This window comes from Balaenoptera acutorostrata, chromosome 9, assembly GCF_949987535.1.
Source record: "Balaenoptera acutorostrata chromosome 9, mBalAcu1.1, whole genome shotgun sequence".
In the NCBI taxonomy this organism is placed as follows: Eukaryota; Metazoa; Chordata; class Mammalia; order Artiodactyla; family Balaenopteridae; genus Balaenoptera; species Balaenoptera acutorostrata.
In genome coordinates this window covers 22,651,093-22,671,392 of record NC_080072.1, presented here as the reverse complement: position 1 = coordinate 22,671,392, position 20,300 = coordinate 22,651,093, and positions in this window count along the sequence as shown.

Genomic DNA, 20,300 nt, shown 5'->3' with positions numbered 1-20,300 from the left:
AATGTATCGTTTACAGCTTGTGTTTCCTTATTTATTTTCATTTTGGATGATCTGTCCATTGGTGAAAGTGAGGTGTTAAAGTCCCCTACTCTGATTGTGTTACTGTTGATTTCCTCTTTTATGGCTGTTAGTATTTGCCTTATGTATTGAGGTGCTCCTATGTGGGGTGCATAAATGTTTACAATTGTTATATCTTCTTCTTGGATTGATCCCTTGATCATTGTGTAGTGTCCTTCTTTGTTTCTTGTAATAGTCTTTGTTTTTAAGTCTATTTTGTCTGATATGAGAATTGCTACTCCAGCTTTCTTTTGATTTCCATTTGCGTAGAATATCTTTTTCCATCCCCTCACTTTCAGTCTGTATGTGTCCCTAGGTCTGAAGTGGGTCTCTTGTAGACAGCATATATACGGGTCTTGTTTTTGTATCCATTCAGCCAATCTATGTCTTTTGGTTGGAGCATTTAATCCATTTACCTTTAAGGTAATTATTGATATGTATGTTCCTGTTACCATTTTGTTAATTGTTTTGGGTTTGTTATTGTAGGTCTTTTCCTTGTTTTGTGTTTCCTGCCTAGAGAAGTTCCTTTACCATTTGTTTTAAAGCTGGTTTGGTGGTGCTGAATTCTCTTAGCTTTTGCTTGTTTGTAAAGTTTTTAATTTCTCCGTCAAATCTGAATGAGATCCTTGCTGGGTAGAGTAATCTTGGTTGTAGGTTTTTCTCCTTCATCACTTTAAATATGTCCTGCCACTCCCTTCTGGCTTGCAGAGTTCCTGCTGAAAGATCAGCTGTTAACCTTATGGGGATTCCCTTGTGTGTTATTTGTTGTTTTTCCCTTGCTGCTTTTAATACTTTTCCTTTGTACTTAATTTTTGATAGTTTGATTAATATGTGTCTTGGCGTGTTTCTCCTTGGATTTATCCTGTATGAGACTCTCTGTGCTTCCTGGACTTGATTAACTATTTCCTTTCCCATATTATGGAAGTTTTCAACTATAATCTCTTCAAATATTTTCTCAGTCCCTTTCTTTTTCTCTACTTCTTCTGAGACCCCTATAATTCGAATGTTGGTGCATTTAATGTTGTCCCAGAGGTCTCTTGAGACTGTCCTCAGTTCTTTTCATTCTTTTTTCTTTATTCTGCTCTGCAGTAGTTATTTCCACTATTTTATCTTCCAGGTCACTTATCCGTTCTTCTGCCTCAGTTATTCTGCTATTGATTCCTTGTAGAGAATTTTTAATTTCACTTATTGTGGTTCATCACTGTGTTTGCTCTTTAGTTCTTCTAGGTCCTTGTTAAACGTTTATTGTATTTTCTCCATTCTGTTTCCAAGATTTTGTATCATCTTTACTATCATTATTCTTAATTCTTTTTCAGATAGACTTCATTTGTTAGGTCTGGTGGGGTTTTGCCTTGCTCCTTCATCTGCTGTGTGTTTCTCTGTCTTCTCATATTTCTTAACTTACTGTATTTGGGGTCTCCTTTTCGTAGGCTGCAGGTTCATATTTCCCGTTGTTTTTGGTGTCTGTCCCCATTGGCTAAGGTTGGTTCAGTGGGTTGTGTAGGTTTCCTGGTGGAGGGGACTAGGGCCTGTGTTCTGGTGGATGAGGCTGGATCTTGTCTTTCTGGTGGGCAGGTCCACATCTGGTGGTGTGTTTTGGGGTGTCTGTGGTCTTATTATGATTTTAGTCAGCCTCTCTGCTAATGGATGGGGTTGTGTTCCTGTCTTGCTAGTTGTTTGGCATAGGGTGTCCTGCAGTGTAGCTTGCTGGTCATTGAGTGGAGCTGGGTGTTGGCGTTGAGATGGAGATCTCTGGGAGATTTTCATTGTTTGATATTACGTGGAGCTGGGAGGTCTCTTGTGGATCAGTGTCCTGAAGTTGGCTGTCCCACCTCAGAGGCACAGCCCTGACGCCTGGCTGGAGCACCAAGAGCCTGTCATCCACATGGCTCAGAATGAAAGGGAGGAAAAAAAAGAAAGAAGAAGATAAAATAAAATAAAATAATGATATTAAAATAAAAAATAATTATATTAAGAAAAAAAATTTTTTTTTGTAGAAAAAAAATTTTTAATTTAAAAAAAGAAAAAGATCCCTAGGACAAAAAACCCTAGGTAAAAGCAAAGCTATACAGACAAAATCACACACAGAAGCATACACATGCACACTCACAGAAAGAGAAAAAGGGAAAAAAATGTATATATCGTTGCTCCCAAGGTCCATCTCCTGAATTTTGGGTGATTCTTTGTCTGTTCAGGTGTTCCACAGATGCAGGGTACATCAAATTGATTGTGGAAATTTAATCCACTGCTCCTGAGGTTGCTAGGAGAGATTTCCCTTTCTCTTCTTTGTTCACACAGCTCCTGGGGTTCAGCTCTGGACTTGGCCCTGCCTATGCATGTAGGTCGCCTGAGGGCGTCTGTTCTTCGCTCAGACAGGACAGTGTTAAAGGAGCAGCTGCTTCGGGGGCTCTGGCTCACTCAGGCCAGGGGGAGGGAGCGGTACGGAGGAGGCGGGGCGAGCCTGCGGCGGCAGAGGCCGGCGTGACGTTGCACCAGCCTGAGGCGCGCCGTGCATTCTCCCGGGGAAGTTGTCCCCGGATCACAGGACCCTGGCTGTGGTGGGCTGCACAGGCTCCCGGGAGAGGAGGTGTGGAGAGTGACCTGTGCTCGCACACAGGCTTCTTGGTGGCAGCAGCAGCAGCCTTAGTGTCTCATGCCCGTCTCTGGGGTCCGTGCTGATAGTCGCGGCTCGCGCCCGTCTCTGGAGCTCCTTTAAGCGGCGCTCTGAATCCCCTCTCCTCGCGCACCAGTAAACAAAGAGGGAAGAAAAAGTCTCTTGCCTGTTCGGCAGCTCCAGACCTTTTCCCGGACTCCCTCCCGGCCAGCTGTGGCGCACTAGCCCCCTTCAGGCTGTGTTCACACCGCCAACCCCAGTCCTCTCCGTGGGATCCGACCTCCGAAGCCCGAGCCTCAGCTCCCAGCCCCCACCCGCCCCGGCGGCTGAGCAGACAAGCCTCTCGGGCTGGTGAGTGCTGGTCGGCACTGGTCCTCCGTGCGGGAATCTCTCCGCTTTGCCCTCTGCACCCCTGTGGCTGCGCTCTCCTCCGCGGCCCAGAAGCTTCCCCCCTCCGCCACCCGCAGTCTCCGCCCGCAAAGGGGCTTCCTAGTGTGTGGAGACCTTTCCTCCTTCACAGCTCCCTCCCACTGGTGCAGGTCCCATCCCTATTCTTTTGTCTCTGTTTTTCCTTTTTTCTTTTGCCCTACCCAGGTACACGGGGAGTTTCTTGCCTTTTGGGAGTTCTGAGGTCTTCTGCCAGCGTTCAGTAGGTGTTCTGTAGGAGTTGTTCCACATGTAGATGTATTTCTGATGTATTTGTGGGGAGGAAGGTGATCTCCGCGTGTCACTCTTCCGCCATCTTGAAGCTCCTCTCAAATGTCTTTTTAATAGGAAACCTTCATTAACAGCTCCCACACCTTATGATTATGAGTTAATTGTCTGTCTTTCAGGCCCACATAAAAGTCTATACTTATCTCCCAAAGCATTTTCTACAGCATATTTATCCTGTGTTTCCTTCTCTGGCGACCGCGTGATTTTGACCACTTTTTGAATGAAAGTGCTTTCCTTCATTGATCTTTGCATCCCTTTGCCTAAGATATCCATGGCACATTGTGAATCTCCCCAAATGCTATCTACTTGTCTGAACAACAGTTAGTTACTTGGGTTCTAAATTAATGGTGCAGTGGAATAAATATTGAAATGCAGTTAATGTTCTTCCTTAGTCTCTGCATAACCTTAGGAATATTATTTAAATTGTTAGATCCTCAGTTTTATGATACTCAAAAAAATATCTGGGCCCACGGTTTTAAATAGTCTCTTCTAACTCCATAGTTCTTTGGTTTTAATTTCCCTATTTTGGAGGGATTTTATGGAAACAGTTATAATTGGAAAATCATACACAACATTTGGTCATTAAATATCATCTGCTAAGAATGCTGAGCTCTCTAATTATCCAAGTCTAATCGATAATATATCATCTGCTAAACTTAAAAAATCAGTAATTTGAGAAGTATTTCACTTATGCACACATTTCTATTTAGTAACAGATTCACTGTTAATTAGCTTCATGTATAGTAATAACTGGCTCAGTATCAGAGGCCATAGATTATTATCCTGGGAGGAATAGGTTTTGTTATATAAAGAAGGTAATATGAAAGAGCTAGGAAGTTGGTTAAAGGTCATCTAGTTTAAATTCCTTATTGTAAGTACTGGTAAAGTGAATATGAAACTCAGAGTAGTTAAATAACTTACTTGTTGTCCACAGTCAATTAGGAAAGAGAGGAGGAAATGCTACTTGTAGATTATCCTATTTGTACCAGGCCCGTCATACAAGGTTCTAAATATTTTCAACATAAGCATCTTTGCCATAAACATCTTTGCCATGAACATTTTTGCTGCAAGCCTTTTTGCCACATAATTAATTGGCCATGATGTAATTTTGCCATAAAAGATAAAATAACAAAAAGTAAAAGAGGGACAGTAAAAAGTACATAATGAAACATGAAAAATTAATAACAAAATTAAAAAACTTTATTCCAAAATATAAAATATTTGAATACATTTAAAATGTGTGTAGATTCATGGCAATACTGTACAAATAACTGATTTTATTTTGTGAGTTATACCTAAGGACTCTTATTCGAACTTCTTCATTTATAATATTATACACTTTTTGGCTTGTTGATTCATCTTCTTTGGTCTCACACCTTTATTTATTTATTTATTTTTGGTAAAATGTTTTCCTTCATTAAGAGAGGTATCAGTGTCTAAATACTAGGAGGCATACATCTGTAACTGAGCTTTGTATTGCATTGTGAAAGCATCTACACAGTTGTTTGTTATTGGCATGTTATCATGTGTACTTTGATAGATATTCCACAATTCTATGGGAACTGTGAGATTAACTCTGTACCTTTGAGGCCCTTAGCATCTCTCTCCTCCATTGTAGTGTGTTTCAAAATAAGAAAACAACTCTTGGGCAAGATGGTCATCTGTCAGCTTCATAAAGCCACATGTCAACTAGATGAAACCAAATGGTCAACCAGTAACTTTATCTTTTACACCAAAATTGCCTTACAGCCAATTTGTTGTACAGCAAAGACGTTAATGGCAAAGAAGCTTACATTGAAATTACTGGACACGCTTCACACACATCGTGTTATTTAATTCTGATATAGCTTATTTAGTATTTTCACAGATTCCCATACTCAGATACCCAAAAATATAATTGCCTTTATTTTTCTAAAATTTAAATTTGACATTGAGCTCTCCTTCCACCGGACAACTCAATTATAATCATTTTAGCCTTAAGCTCATTATATAAACACAGTAAATATTCCCCCCATATCATTATCATCTTCTCATATCATATTTGTGTGGTAAATACTGTTGGTTCACAAACTGGTCATTTGTACATGGAGGGCAAGCAGAGACCGAAGAAACAGGCAGATGCTCCAGATTGGTAGGTGGCAGTTTTCAGAGGCAAGGGAACTAACATATATGAGGCTTGTTTTGGATGGCTGCAAGACAAGTAGATCCAAATTTGCCTGCCAGGATTTTAAAAGTTTATATGGAGGCCTGAACTGGGCTCAGTCCCATATACCATCCAGGTGGTCTCAACAACACAGTACTATCTCAAGGCTGTGTCCTTGAGCAGTTTCTAGTGTGGGGAAGGCTACTGGAATGCACATTCCAAGGACAGGGGAGAGGGTGAGGGACCTCTGATTGCCTGGGTCCAGCTCGCAGGTCAAGCAGCCGTCATGTCCTCTGGATGAACTCCTCCTACAAATATACCATAAAACTTACCATTTTAGCCGTTTGAAAGTGTTTAGTGATTAACAGTGTTGTGCAACCATTACTACTTTCTAATTCCAGAACATTAGTATCATTTTGACTTATACACTGACTAGATTGTTTTTGTTTGTTTGTCTGTTTGGCTTAAAGGCCAAAAATGTAATCGCATTTTTCAATGCAAATCTTTGTTTCTTAGTTCAAATGAAGGAATTACATGAGACTAAGGTTAACTTATTCCCTTAACAACCAACCAACCATTACAAAACTCTTTACATATAATTCTGTCATTCGTTTCAATCGTGAATGCACCGAGTGAGGCTTAAAAGAATTAAGAAAACTACCCAGGTTTCCCTAAAAAGCATGCTACTTTAGGTTGGCTAGCTCTTGTTCATTGTAGTATGAATATCATCTGTTTAAATATATATGTTAATTTTCTTAGTAAGTGGCAGATCAGAGCTATAGATCTGTGTCTAATTCAAAACCCCACTACCTAACTACCAAAAATGGCCATGTCTCTCAAGGGTGCCTCTATTTGCCTCAATACTGTTACTTTTGAACTGATAAATATTAGGTTACTGGGTTTTGATCCAAACAAAAATCTGTGATACGACATAGAGAAGAGTCTGGATTTTTATTTAAAGACACTGTGGCTTGGTAAAGATGAAAGAAGTATCTTGCATTTAGGAGTATTCTCATCACTAACATTCTAGCAGTCACTGCAGTAGAAGTTTATGTTACACAAAATAAACACTTTCTTAGCTGACCTCTATTTAATTCACCAGATCAAGAAACATTTTTCCTTTCCCACTGGAGTCAGAGCCTAGAAGTCCTCCTTTAAATCGACCTGGACCATTTTGGGTTCGCCATTTGAGTTGTGTGTGTAGTAAAATTCCCTTGTGTCTGTCCCCAAATGTGTTGCTCTCATTATTGTAATCAATACAGTACTTATTCTGATGAAATATGAATACAGAAAGAAAAAGAGCTGTGGTTTCTATGCAAAGTAAGTTAAAAGATTTGACTTCATGAAAGTAAGCCACTAAAACAAAATGACTGTCGGAATAGATGTGGAAGAAGTGAGTAGGAAAGATTGAGGAGCAAAAGTCATACATGTCTAGAAACATTTTGTACTGGGATTTGTTTACAATTGTTTTAAAACATGAACTTCACCTTAAGAGGACCCGTACTGGAAATTGTGTACAATACATTAATGGTGTGAGGGTTTTGGCGATAAAGGCTGTACGAATGACTAGCAGATTCATTCAAGGAAGAAGCCTTGGCTCTACATCAACAGATTCCATAATGAATATACATCTTTTTTATGTCTTAGGCTAAAAAAGATTAAGGTACATATATATCATGGTTTATGATTCTTGGCTTCAACTGATTTTTCTAACTTACCAACTCTTGGTTCTAATCTCGTCAGGTGAGAAATCTTCTACTGTACGTAGCTGCAAATGTCCAGTCACTGGAAATGGATTTTAACTGGATCAATACTGAGCATTTTATCCGTTTTTCTCTGGGGCTTGTTTGCCATTCCAATTTATGAAGTAATGGTTCCCAAAGAAATTATGCCACAACTCAAACTTTTTTCTGTGCTTTGTGACCCCTAAATAATAAAAATAAATAATAATAACTATCATTATTATTAATGATAAAACAGTTTAAGTCTGAATGTAGTTTTATCCTTGCAATATGAAAAAGCCTAAGTAATTACTTGGAAGAATCACGATGGAATCTATTCAGTTTGCAAAAATAGTTTGAGCTGAAACTTTTAGAGGGCAGTGAATGTGTTTTCAGTCTTTGTAATCAAGATTTGTTCTGTGATATATTTGTGTAGGCTTGATTCCAGCGTATTAGGTTAAATAATTTGGCCTTTTTGTCTCTCTCTGGGCTTCTCCTATTCAAACTACTAAAGAGAGGATTGGTTGGTTGGTTATGCTATCTCCCCCCCACTCCCTCCCTCTCTCCCTCCCTCCCTCCCTTCCTTCCTTCAATAAATATTTATGATGCACCTACTATGTTCAAGCCATTTCCCAAACGGACACAATCTATAGCCTCAGAAATCTTATACCCTGGTGAAGAGACAGTACATAAATAATTATTCAGATTTAATGAACTATAATTGTGGTAATTGCTATGAAGGAGAAGTGCATAGTGTTACAAAATGCATCAGAGGGACCTAATTAAACTAGTCTGTGGCAGTAGGAACGACTTCATTGGAGAAAGTGACATTAAAGTGAAAACTGGAAGATGATCTAAGTGAGCCAAGAGAAAGAGGGGAGAGTCGGGAGAGTGTTCAAGGTAGATTGAAGAGCCTGTGTAAAGGCCCTTTTGGAGAGTACCTTAGCTGGGGAAGAAATCAAGGAGGTAATGACCAGAATTATTGTAATTTTAGATAAGGGTATTATTGCAAAATTAGGTCTAGGGAAAAGCTGGGTCAGTCTGCAGTTAGCTAAAAATGAAGATTACTGAGACCCACTCATGAGCTCCTAATTGAGAACATCTGGAAATGGAATCTCGTACCCTCCTTCTAAGCAAATAGCCAGGTGGTTCTTATGGACAATACAAGTAGTTTGAGATTTGCTGAATTAAACCAATGTACTTTCCAAATTTCTTACTATACCCAAGTGAAGAAATGAGCACATAATGTCAAGCTTTAGGATTAGAATCAATTCTGGAAACATTTAATCCTTTTTTTTTCTTTCTTTTTTTTTTTTTTGCAGTCTCTTTTTTTCCTCCAAGACAATAATAAATAATTAGATCTAGGGAATGTGGTAAAAATCTCTTCTTTTAACTACTGCCTTATTTCTCCTCATAAACTATCAAAGAACTAGGTGGGAGCATCTATTTCTCTCATGTTACACATCAGAAATAGTGGTCCAGAGAGGTTAATTGCCTTTCTGGGAATCACAGTTTGCCTGAAGTAGTGCAGAGGCCTTCTGACTCCAGTGTCTACTTTCTTGCCCCTTAGATCCCCTGTGTCCCTTTATCGCATCTGGGGGTCATTAGTATTTGTTCTCTTCCCCAAATGGCACTTTTCACATGAACTAGATCTATACTCAAAGTAAAAAAGAAAACAATAGGAAATGCTAAATGTTGAACTTTTCACAGGTGATGTTTTCAGAAATTGATGTCAAGACTAAAATAGCTGTTGGCAGTTACAACTGTTTGGATGTCATTTTACAAAACAATTGCCTATGAGGTCTGCGTGGATTAAAGTTTTCACATAAATTGGGGAAATCTGGCTGCTTGCTCTCCCTCTGACCTCCTCTCCTGGGCATTTTTTTATATAGCTACATAGAACAGTTGGTCTCCAGATCTGCCAAGCTCTTTTCCGGCTAAAGAAATTATAATTATCAAGGAAGAAAAGCTTCAAATGGAGGAGCCATAAAAAGCATGAAGGCTGGTCCCATTTATTAACCAGTGTTGCAATGACAGCACCTGCTGAGCATGGGTGATCCTAATCAATTGTGAAAGGGGACTAACCTCATCTCTAGAGATTGTTCAAACCTATTAGGCTCAGCTGTATGTGGGGATAAGACGTTGTGAAGAAGTTTTGCCCAGAAATTTACTACTGAATTTCTGAAACAGCAAGTATACTATATGGTGGTGTATGGACTGCATGCTTGTGTTCCCTCTCCCCCAAATTGTCATGTTGAAATCCTAACCCCCAATGTGATGATATTAAGTGGGGCCTTTGGGAGATAATTAGGTCATGTGGGTGGAGCCCCAGTGAACGGGATTAGTGCCCTTATAAGAAGAGATGTGGGAGAGTTTGCCTCGTCTCTCTTCTCTCCAGGATGTAAGGATGCAATGAGAAGATGGCCATCTGCAAACCAGGAAGAGTGCCCTCAGTAGACACTGGATCTGCCAGCCAGTGCCTTGATCTTAGACTTTCTAGCCTCCAGAACTGTGAGAAATAGAAGTTGCTTAAGGCACACAGTCTATGGTAATTTGTTATAGCAGCCTGAGCTGATTAAGGCAGATAGAGCCTTTCCTGTGCTCATTTCAGTGAAGGGGAATAATTAGCAAATCCCCACATTGCTGTTTAACAGGGAAACGTCATATGGCAGACAAACTCTTTGGTGGTCCCCAGGATTCCCATTTCCTTGTAGTCATGCCTTCTGCATTTTCCTCTCGTTGAGTGTGTGCGAGACCTGTGACCTGCTTCTAAGCAATAGCATACAACAGATGTGGTGGGATACACATGACTGCATGTATGTGATTACAGTACATAAAGTTGTAATGTTCTTCCTACAAGGAAACCTTCTCTCCCTTGCTGGCTTTGAAAAAGCAAGCTTCCATGTTGTGGGCTGCCATATGGAAATGGCCACATGGCCAGGAGCTGAGGGTTAGCTCGGCCTATAGACAGTAAGAAACTGAAACCCTCCATACAGCAACTTGTAAGGAAATGAATTCTGCCCACAACCAAGTGAGTTATTAGCAGATTCTTCCCCAGTGGAGGCTTAGATGAAATCGCAGTCATGGCCAGCAGCTTGATTGCAGACCCTAAGTTGAGGGCTCAGATAAATCGTTTCTGGACACCAAACCCCTATGAGGTAATAAATGTGTGCTATTTTAAGCTACAAGTTTTGTGGCAATTTTGTGATGCAGCAACATATAACTAATACACCTCAGCAAATCATTAATTTGTGTAGAATGTAGATTCCTTAACAGAGATCATTGGCAAGGAGTCCATTCTCTGAAATGGAATAACTGAGTCTCAAGCTGGATAATTAAGCATGAAGGGGGTTGAGAGTTAAAGATATTTGAGTGGGTCAACTTCTCGAAATGTGGGAGGTTTGAATAATTACTAAGGCAACGACAAAGCAAAGGATTTGGCATACATTTCTTTTTAAACATTTGTCCTATTAGATGAGTTCCTTCTAGCGAAATGTTCATAACCTGGCTTCTGCTTATCTCATAGCCTAATTAGTGGACATTGTTTCTTCTTCTTCTACCCCTTTAAACCAAACTCTGTCTCTGAGCTCCACTAAACTACTAATGGGGTTATGGTCATGGAATAGTCTGTGAACCTCATCAGTCAATCTTACACCTGTTCTTCAACTTCTCTATTTTCTCTTTAACATTTCTGTTTTTCCTTTCTCTTACCTATCCTTCATTTGTTAGTTTAAACATCACTTATTCTAAGGAGCTTTCCATAACCACCTAAATCTAGCGGAAGAGTTTCTCCACTTACTTCAGTAAGCATTTAACAGGCCAGAATATGCTCGTCTCTTTATTGATGTTTCCTTGTCATTATCCTGTCTCGTTCACTAGAGTGCAAGCTGAGTGTAGGAAGTAGTGTCTTAGTCACCTGTTTATCTCCTGTTTTTAAACCTCTGGCTTTCTATATAAGTGCATGATCAAATGACTTTAAATAAATAAAAGAGTATCATAGTGAGAAGAGCAGGAACACTGGAGCCAGATGAATCTATATTCAAATTTCAGTTCACTCTGTGACTTTGTGTAAATTACTGAATTTGTATTAGCCGTGATTTTCTCATCTGGCAAAATGAGGACAAATAGCTGTCATTCCTTCAGTGAGTCATTCAGATATTAATCCATTTTTCCAGCAAACACTTACGTAGCTTTTATCATGTATGAGGCATGGCTGTAGGGTTGAGGATACAGGAGTACACAAGAGAGTCAAAATCCCTGCATCCAGAAGCATAAAACATTTAGTTAACAAGATGGATGAAATATAGAGTATGTTAGGTAGTGATAAGTGATAAGGAGAAAAAGTAACTGCAGAAGCAGTGTAAGAAGAATTGGGAAGTTCCAATTTTAGATAAGGTAACAAGGGAAGACTTCACTGAAAGGTGACATTTCTGAAATTACATGAAAAAAGTAGTAAAGCAAGACGTGCCAGTAACTAGGAGAAGAGCATTCCTGACGGATTGGGATAGTTGTAGAGATTAATTTGCCGGAATAATCTACTACACAGTTCCTGGTGCATAGACGTTCTCAGGAAATGTTTACAACTGCCTCACACACATTCCCCCCGACCCCACTCTGGCATTGTTACTTTAAAACTAGAGTTGAGTCTTGAACAACATGGGTTTGAACTGCATGCCTCCACTTGTGCGTGGATTTTTTTCAGTAGTAAATATTACAGAACTATGTGATCTGCGGTTGGTTGAATCTGTGGATTGGGAGGAACTGTGGATTCAGGGTGCTGGCTGTAAATTATACTCGGATTTTTGACTGCTCAGAGGGTCACTACCCCTAACCCCTGATTTGTTCAAGGATCAACTGTATATGTTCATTAACTGCAGGGTTCACTGTTTATCCTTGAAAAAATGCCTCTAGCCTACCATCAGACTTAATTTATCACATATGCAGTGGAAAAGTCCCTTTTGATTTCTCTAAATAGAAATTTAGAAGTTAACTCTGTAGGTGGCAGGTAGACACTAATTCTTTTTCAGTTTTTCAAGTAGAATGACAGAACTTCAATGTCCTTAAGGCATTTCCATAAGGAAACTTTAAAGATGCTAAAACCCTTTATTGTGAGGGTGTGTCCTGACCACCCAAGGTGGCAGTCCATGCATGGCACTTTGAAGCATGGTTCACAAAAGTATATCTATTTAAATCTTTTATCATATAATTCTGAATTTGAGTCTTCATACTCTTAGACTTGGGAGGATTCAACCTCAGCCATTCTTGGAGCTCCAACACCCTGGAAGTAAATAAATAGCTTTGAATCCTTGGAGAGGCCCTTTCATTGCCCCAGTTCACATTTGTCCTCAGGTCCACTGGATTGACTGCTCTTTACCACTTGTGGGGTGCAGTGAGCCTGGGAATCCCAGTGCCCAGGGTTTGTTCTCCCTATCTTCATCCTACAGCCCTCCTGGCCAAGGTTGGGTCCCATCTAGAGGGCATTGTCCTGGAATAATATTTATTGTTCTATTCTCTGCTCCTCTACATGTCTGTGTTTTACTTTATATTTGGTGGATATCAGTAAAATTAAAATTCATATGTAATATCAGTGATAAGTTACATCAGCGCTCTCTCCTTCATCCCAGTATTATTTTCTTTTGCACAACCATGAGCTTCATAACTATTAGACATACCTGCAGAAAATTCCATGTACTTTGAATATGATACTGAATATCTAATAATAAACAGGCCGACACTCTTTGTGCGTCATCAACCTCAATTCCTTTTGGATCAATGAATCACAGTTTGAGGAAGTATGAAAATAATTGTGATCTATTCATCTTCTTTTATAGTAAATAGTGTTTTGAGTTTCCTTTAGGAAGACTATCAGAACACAGCTCAAAGTCAGTGACCCAAAATCAAAACATAATAAATGACTGAGACTGTAGCTAGTAAGTACTTTTGAAGTTGGTGCAGTGATATTTACCTACATCGATTGCTAGGACTTCAGCCAGCACAACAAAGGCACTACCCAAATGTGGTTAGTCTAATATGCTTAAAATCACAGTATCTCAAAGAAAAAAAGGAAGAGATATTATTAGTTATTTTATTTTGAGATCGTATTTCACTAGATCCAACGTATGTTTCCATCTCCCTACCACATCTATGGAGTATGTCAACTCTCACTTAACATTCTTTTGCACTGCCTCCCATAGAAAGACAAGAGGATTTCTATAATTCACAATTTTCTTCCCTTTCTCTGAACTACTATAATACTATGTTCTGAATCAGGCAATGTATTTTATAATTAAATCCTGTGCCATATTTTTATTTAATGGTTTCCTATGGGCACGTTTTAGTTCTTTAGCTAGACTATAAATTTCTTGAGAAAAATAGCATGCATGGATTTTTTTTTAATTTTATGAGATCTCACGAATACTATTTGTGCTGGGCAGCTTTGTGCTGGGCAGGGGGTGGTGGTGAATAGATCTTTTAAGGTATTTGAGTACTTACTACATGCAGCTTCTCTACTAGTATTTCATATACACAATTTAATGCTCATATTAATAAACAATGTATTATCTTTTTTTCCTAACAAGTGAACTTACGTTGAGACAGCTAAATAACTCACAGAAATGTTTCCACAACAAAGACATAGCACAAACTCATGGAACTAGAATTGGAGTACATCTTTCTCTGACTTCAACTTTGTATTCTAAGCCAATATGCTGTAAAGATACTTTGTAAGCTGAGTGCTTCCTAAAAGGTAATGGAAGACTTGTGAAACTATCCATAAGTAGATGTCAAATTTGTTATGCTATACAGGAAATGTAATTTACTCATCTTTTCTCCCCTTGAAGAATATTCATTCTTTTAGAAATTGCATGTGATAACCTGTTACAAAGAAAACTAATTATTGTAACTGAGGAATGTTACAGGGAAGCCTGGTGATTAGACTTATAAGCTGTCTGTGTAGAATGATGTACATACTCCAGAATGGCAATATTTCAAAGGTCATATAAATGGATTAATTCAGTAAGCATTTATTGATACTAAATCCCAGGCCCTGTGTTAAGTGTCATGAGTACAGAAAAGAATGGTATGCGCCTCAGTCTTTACAAGCTTTCAATCTTGTACTGAGAAAATATATATGTATAGAGAAAACAATAAAATTCCTGATACAAAATAGCCTCTCATTAAATGATATGTATTGGATTTAAATTACTTAATACATTCATGGGACTATATATGGATGAGTGATTAATTCTGTCCAGGTAGGATGGTGTGAGAGATTTAGGATTCCCTCAAAAAGGTGATATTTAAACTTTAATTTGAAAGATGAGACAATATTAACTAGAAAAGGATTAATGGGAGGGGCATGCCGGAGAGACAGAAGAGCATTTTCTGAGATAACAAAACATGACTTTTTTAGGGCCTCCAATGCTGATGCTGTGTGTAAAAAGTGGAAGCAGAGAAATAACAGTGGAAAGTTAGATGGGGACAGATATTGAAAGACTTTTTTTTTTTTTTAATCTCAATTTTCTTCAATGTTATAAATTCCTTCATATTACCATTCTGGTAACTAATCAGAATTTCACCCAGAGCACAAAGATTTTATAATACAAAGATTTTATTAAATGGACATAGTCCAACAATCTGGATTATCTAAAAATAAGGATCTTCTGATTTGGTCAAACAAAAATTGCAGGTTTTCCAAGTAGTTTAAATGTATGAATTTTACTACACTTAAAATATCATTTATATAGTTGTTTGCATCTCAGTTTGGTACCTTCTTTTGACTCGTGTGACCATATCAAAATCAATAGCAAGCCAATTTGAAACACAAGGTGGAAACTCAGTATATATGGATAAGAAAGCTGGTGAGCAGGGTGATACAGCTCTTTGTAATAAACTTCTAGAAGAAGATTCATTTAAATCAGCTAATTTCAAGGCACTCATATAATTATTGCAAAGGAAAATGAGCTCTCTGGAGGGATAAAGCTGGATTCATTTTTCTAACTTTCAGTTTAAAAAAAAAAATTTCTGTCTAACTAGTTCTGACAATTCAGGAATAGTTCTCTCCATTTTCTCCTATTCTGTAACCATCTTTTCACCATATTAAAATGCATTGCCTCATACCATTTAGGGCTTGGTGGAAAAAAATGAACAGGAACAGAAAATGAGGTCACCTATCTATTTCAAACTTAACAAACTTTTCTACTTGATCTTAAAACAGACAAGGGTTTTCTAGTTAAACATGTGCAAGGAGACAATAGTTTTTTTGTTTTTGTTTTTCCCCAGAAGATCAAGTTGGACATATTTGTGGAAAAAGAAATATCAACATGTAGATAGATAGAAATACTGGATAAATTATAGCAAAATGATCTCTGAGATTGGAAATAACCTATCTCTTTATAAACAGTGCATGGAACAATGCTATTGCCTTTGTAACACTCTGAAAACAAGTGACTTTTAAAAATATATTTAATGTACCACTTACCATGCAACATTGTTATTTTTATTTAAAAGAACTGTATGTAATAATACTACAAATGTTAAAAATGTGCAGTTTTGATGCTTTGACATATACATACATCTATAAAACTTGTGCTTCTTTGTTATTCCTTCACTGTGTCTCTCTTTGCCTTCCCAATTCCCATAGTTATCAGTTTATTGCCACTGTAAGCTAAATTGTATTTTCTAGAATTTTATATAAATAGAATAATAAGCAAGTAATTTTTTTCTTTTTGGAGAGGTTTTTGGCTTCTTTCCCCCAAAAAAATTATTTATAGATACATCTATCTACGGTGTTACATGTATCAACGGCTTATTCCATTTTATTGATGAGTAGTGTTGCAATGCATAGATGTGTCAAAATGTGTTTATCCATTCACCTGTTAATGCGTTTGTACTAGTTTGTTAGGGTAGCCATAACAAAGTACCACAGACTGGGTGTATTAAACAATGGAAATTTATTTTCTCACAGATCATGTGTCTAGAAGTCAGAGAGCCAGTTATCACCGGGTTTGATTTCTTCCCAGGTTTCTCTCCTTGGCTTGCGTATGGCCATTTTCTATGTGTCTTCACATGGTCTTTCCTCTGTGCCAGTCTGTGTTCAAATCTCCTCTTCTTATAAGGACGCCAGTAATACTGGATCAAGGCCTACCCCAGTGTCCTCACTTAGACTTTGTGTCTTTGAAAACCCTATTGACAGAACAGTCACATTTTGGAGGTTAGGACTTCTACATATGAATATTTGAGGGACACAGTTGAGCCTATAAGATGTTTCTCTCTACTTTCTGTCTGTGAACATTCACATATAAGTCTTCCTATGTACATATGTTTTTATTTCTCTTGGGTAGATATCTGGAACTATAATGCCAGGGTCCTGTGGTAGGTGAAGATTTAACTTTAAGAAATACCCATACAGGGGCTTCCCTGGTGGCGCAGTGGTTGAGAGTCTGCCTGCTAATGCAGGGGACACGGGTTCGAGCCCTGGCCTGGGAAGATCCCACATGCCGCGGAGCGGCTGGGCCCGTGAGCCACAACTGCTGAGCCTGCGCGTCTGGAGCCTGTGCTCCGCGGCGAGAGAGGCCGCGGCGGTGAGAGGCCCGCGCATCGCGATGAAGAGTGGCCCCCGCTTGCCACAACTGGAGAAAGCCCTCGCACAGAAACGAAGACCCAACACAGCCAAAATCAATCAATCAATCAATCAATCAAAAAAAAAAAAAAAACATACGCATCTGATTCAAGATCCTCATTAAAAAAAAAAAAAAAAAAAAAAAAGAAATACCCATACAGGTTTCCAAAATACTTGTACAGTCCCACTAGTACTGTGTGAGAGTTCCTGTTGCTATACAACATTTGTTGTTATTAATCTTTTTTTAATTCTTAATTTTAGACAGTCTCATTGTCATTTTAATTTGTATTTCCCTAATGAGTAATGAGGTTGAGCTACATTTTCTGTTCTTATTTGTCATCCATATATCTTTTTTAGAAAGGGTGTGTTCAAATTGTTTGCCCCCCTTTTTTTTTTTTATAAATTTATTTATTTATTTATGGCTGTGTTGGGTCTTCGTTTCTGTGCGAGGGCTTTCTCTAGTTGCGGCAAGTGGGGACCACTCTTCATCACAGTGCGCGGGCCTCTCACTGTCGCGGCCTCTCTTGTTGCAGAGCACAGGCTCCAGACGCGCAGGCTCAGTAGTTGTGGCTCACGGGCCTAGTTGCTCCGCGGCATGTGGGATCTTCCCAGACCAGGGCTCGAACCCGTGTCCCCTGCATTGGCAGGCAGATTCTCAACCACTGCGCCACCAGGGAAGCCCTGTTTGCCCCCTTTTAAATTGGGTTGTATGTTTTCTTATTTTTGAGTTGTGAGGGCTAATATTCTGGATATGACTTTTCTGAGATAAATGATCAAATATGTTCTCTCTGCAACTTGTCATTTCTTTTATGATGTCTTTCTAATTGCTGAAGATCTTAGTTTTGATAAAGTCCAACTTATCATTTTTCTCCTTTTATAATTTGTGCTTTTGGAGTTGTAGGTAGGAATTCTTTGCTGAATTCAAGGTCACATAGATTTTCGCCTATCTCTTTTTCTAGAAGTTCTATAGTTTTGATTTTTTAATTTATATTTTGAGCTAATTTTTGTTTGTGGCACTTTATTTTGCGTATTGATATCCAGTTGTTATAGCATTATTTAGCTGAACCATTGTGCTTTTTCCACTGAATTGACTTCAAACCTTGTCAAAAATTAACGGACCATGTATGTACATGTGTATTTCTGAACTCTGCATTTTATTTCATTGATCTGTTGGTCTATTATGAAGGCAAAACCACATTGTCTTAGTTATTGCAATTTTATAATAAACCTTGAAAACAGGTAGTATAAGTCTTCCAGCTTTGTTCTTATTCTTTCAAAAATGTTTTGTCTAGTCTAGGTCATTTGCATCCAATAAGAGTTTGAGAATTGATTGACTAATATCTAAAAAAAAAATGCTACTGGGATTTTGACTGGAAATTTATTGAATTTACTGATCAATTTGGAGAGGATTGATATTTTAACAATACCGAGTCTTTGGACCAAGGACAAGGTGTATCTTCCCAATAATTTAGCACTTCTTCAAGTTTGCTCAGCAATTTTTATAGTATTCAGAGAACAGGGTTTGCAAATCTTTGTCAGATTTATACCTAACATTTCATATTATTTGATATTATTGTAAATTGTATTAATTTTTGTATGCTGATTTGTATCCTGAAAACTCATAACTTATTAGCTCTAGTAGCTTTTTTGTAGAATACATTGAATTTTGTACACAAATGAAAATGTTATCTGTAAATAAAGTGTTTGACTTCTTCCTTTCTAATTAGGATGCCCTTTTTATCCCTATCCTTGCCAGCCTTTGATGTTGTCAGTGTTCTCGATTGTGGCCATTCTAATAGGTGTGTAGTGGTACCTGTTTGTTGTTGTTGTCGTTTTTGGAATTTGCAGTTCCCTAATGACATACGGTGTTGAACATCTTTTTGCATGATTATTTGCCATCTTTATATCCCCTTGGGCAAGGTATCTGTCAAAGTCTTTGGCCCATTTTTTAATTGGATTTTTGTTTTCTAATTGTTGAGTTTTGAGAGTTCTTTGTATATTTTGGATGATAGTCCTTTATCAGATGTGTCTTTGGTAAATGTGTCCATCCAGTCTATGGCTTGTCTTCTCATTCTCTCGATAGTATCTTTCACAAAGAAAATTTAAACTTACCAAAGTCCATCTTATCAATTCTTTCTTTCATGGATTGTGCCTCTGGTGTTGTATCTAAAAAAGTCTTCACAATACCCAAGGTCATTTAGATTTTGTCCTATGTTATCTTCTAAGTGTTCTATAGTTTTATATTTTACATTTAGGTCTGTGGTCCATTTTGAGTTAATTTTTAGGTGTAAGGTCTGTGTCTAGATCTTTTTTTTTTTTTTTTTTGCATGTAGGTGTCCCATTGTTCCAACACTATTTGTTGAAAAGACTTTTTTTTTCATTGTGTTGACTTTGCTCCTTTGTCAAAGATAAGCTGACTATATTTATGTGGGTCTGTTCCTGGGCTCTCTGTTGTTTCAATAATCTGTTTGCCTGTTCTTTTGCCAATACCATGCTGCCTTGATTACTGTGGCTTTATAATAAGTCAATTCTTTTCATTTATGTTTCTTCTTTAGAGATTCTAAAGCTGAAAGAGAAAATCATTGACTTGAGACATTTACTTACCTACTATAGGCATTTATTGCTATAATTTTCCCTCTAAATAATTGTCTTGCTATATCCAACACATTTTCATATGCTGCATTTTTATTTTCACTAAGTTCAAAAATACTTTCTCATATCCTTTCAATTATTGCATTGGCTTACAGGTTCTTTAGGAGTGTTTTACTTAGTTTCCAAACATTTCAGGATTTTTTAGATTGTTTTTCTCATTTTTTACTGATTCATGAATACTAATTGATCTTTCTCTCTGGTAATATTGCTTATCCTGAAATCTTCTTTGTCTGATATTGATATTGCCACTCAGCTTCTCAGTTTATTTTGATTAGTTTTGGCAGAGATTATTTGTTTATGCATCCTTTTAGCTTTAACCTACTTTCATCTTCAAAATCAAAGTGAATTTCTTGAAAGCCTCATAGAGTTGGGTCCTTCTTTTTATCTAATCTAACAATCTCTGTCTTTTAATTAGGTATTTTGATCATTTATATTTTTTTATTAATATGGTTGATTAGAATAAAAATGCATTTTGTCTTTCTTTTGTCTTCTCTTTTTCCCATCAGTTTGTTCCTAGTCATATTTTTCTGCCTCTTTAAAATTATTTTTTTAATCATTTTGTATTATCTCTTTTGTTAACTTAAGCTATAAATTTTTTGTTTTTTCTTTATGTTACTGATTTCTTTAAAGTTTATAGTATACATCTTTAACATCAAGTGTCATTAAGCCAGTTCGTGTATAAAATAAGAACCATAAAGGTTACACTTTTATATCTTCCCTATGTCCTTTGTGCTATCATTGTCAATACACTTAACTTTCACATGTGTTATAAATCCTGCA